At 26.6% G+C, this 2,264-nt stretch overlaps 1 long non-coding RNA gene across 1 annotated transcript; it reads right to left on the bottom strand.

Annotated features, from left to right (window-relative positions):
* Window positions 1-458: 458 nt before the first annotated feature.
* On the bottom strand, window positions 459-2,258 carry LOC115883428. The gene is made up of 3 exons (XR_004050382.1): window positions 1,359-2,258; window positions 534-703; window positions 459-477 (listed from the first exon to the last, which is right to left on the bottom strand). It is a non-coding gene; the product is annotated as an uncharacterized LOC115883428 (long non-coding RNA).
* Between the last annotated feature and the right edge of the window lie 6 nt (window positions 2,259-2,264).

A 2,264-nucleotide genomic window follows, 5' to 3' on the forward strand; every position in this document is an offset into this window, starting at 1 on the left:
TGTTGGATAGAATTACGAAAAGTTCCTTTAGAAAAAAAATGAAAAACTGACATTATTTCTAAAAAATATACTTAAAAATCAATCTCAAAAATAAAATATATATATACAAATATGTATGTAACAAAACAAACTGTAGAATCTGTATATATTTTAAATTGTTTATAGAATAATCTCGTACCATTTTGGCCTTATTCGCCATTCTATCAATACCTATTTACATATTTATATATTTATCAATAAATAAATAAGGAATGTTTTGAGAAAATATACAAAAAATATATTTTATTTTTTCCAACTAGAATCAAACCCAGCTGCACTGTCTGAATCCGAATCATTGTTGGTATTTGCGATAGGCAAACTAGTTGAAGAGTAGTTTTTGTGGGTGTCTTGGGCGTTGATGGTATACTACCCATCGATGTCTCATTTTTCTTCGATTTTTTCTAGAACCGTAGTTTTTAGAGGTCCCATAATGATTTCCTGACAAAAAAAAAATTAGATGCTTAAAAAGACTTTTACTATAATAGTAACAGTACTTTGTTGAGATTATCTGCTGATCCCCACCCTTTGTGTACTTTATCAGACATTGAATCAACAGGAGTGACAGAACTGCTACTTCCTACTCCCAGAAAGTTACTGAATGCTTCTGTGGTTTTCTTTACTCTCACATTAAACGAACCTATCCTCAAAAACCCTAAATCTTTGTCTAAGAAACAGAAAAAATATTTTTGACGCACCAGGTATAGTAAACTAAACTAATATACAGGGTGTCTCATAAATAAGTGCAAGCAAGTACTTTAAGTGTTGTAGATTTAGAGAAAAAAATATTTTTATTAATCATTTTTAAAATAAAATAAAAATAATCGAGCTATTTAGCTTTGCAAATACCGTTATGATCGAAAATCATCCATATTTATTTCCTTCATTTCATAGCCATCGCTGACGTCGTTTTTTTTCGATCATATTGTATAAAAAAATAATGCCTACATTTTGAGAACCACCGGTATCACCGGATTTTCGAATAAATTCGACGACCAGTGTTGCCACATGGACATGAAAGTGTAGACATAAATTAACTGAAAAAAAGTAGCAATATGACATGAGAATCTGCAAAAATTCTTAAGTTCAGTTGAAAATTACTGTAAAAATAAAACTAAAATTACAGTGAACTTATTTATAAACACACAAATACTTAGAATGAAGGCGAAGTAAGAGTTGGCAACATCGCAAGGCGATGATTGTAATTCCCGGAAAATAAGAAGAAAAAGTAAAATTTTCAGTAATATACTTCGACTTATTTATGACACGCCCTGTATAACAACATACAGAACTATTTAATTAAAAATAAAAAAAGTAAATACCTGCTTTACCTGATTGTTTTTTTCTTCCCTTAATTTCTGAAAAAAGAAAATTAAAACAAAATGACATTTTTCTTTATTTTATTATCCGCAACTCATGCAATAAGAGTCATATAATAAAATAACAAATAACAGAATAAAATACATATGTGTATGATTAAAATAACAATAATAAATTTTTATATACAAAATGTTCTAGTAAAATAAAAATAAATTTTTGTATAAAAAATATATATTTATTTTTCTAAAACACTGTGTATATACCATGCAATGGCCGACACCAAATAATAAAATTATGAGCATTTTTTAGTGGTAAAAACAGTGCAAAAATACGTCAAATATTTTTTTTTGAGTTGAAATTTGATAGTTTTTGATATAAATATAAGTTTATTACACTGTTTCTACCAAGAAAAAATATATAAAAATATAGCAAAGATGTGTTTCTATCTATTAAGTATATCTAGGACTAATTTGGGATTTATTAAAATAACTAAGTACAGACCTGGCCAAAAAAAAAGCAATGAACATGCCTCATGTTATCGATGTACTCTGAAATTTAAAGCTAAAAATATATACAATTAATACTATTGGTAATTTCGTTAGCTATTAGAGAATACTGACCCTAGAACATTGACTAGATTGATGTAAAATTATTTAAAATATAATTATTAGTTTTTTATTTATCTAAATATGACAAATATTTTTATAATTTCGTTGTATGAAGACATTTGCCATCTAAACTTTGAGAAAAAAATTAGAATTATTTTTTTATAACAACTTGATAGAATTAAGGTGGGTCATATACGTAAAAAAATTGCTTCAAACATCAGTTTTTATTAATTTTGTATTATTGTGTATTTAGTGAAAACCTATAGTCCTAACTAAAACTTTAAAACAGGACTTTATGAT

Source organism: Sitophilus oryzae, unplaced genomic scaffold (genome assembly GCF_002938485.1).
Source record: "Sitophilus oryzae breed Bouriz unplaced genomic scaffold, Soryzae_2.0 scaffold_1900_pilon_pilon, whole genome shotgun sequence".
NCBI classification, from domain to species: Eukaryota; Metazoa; Arthropoda; class Insecta; order Coleoptera; family Curculionidae; genus Sitophilus; species Sitophilus oryzae.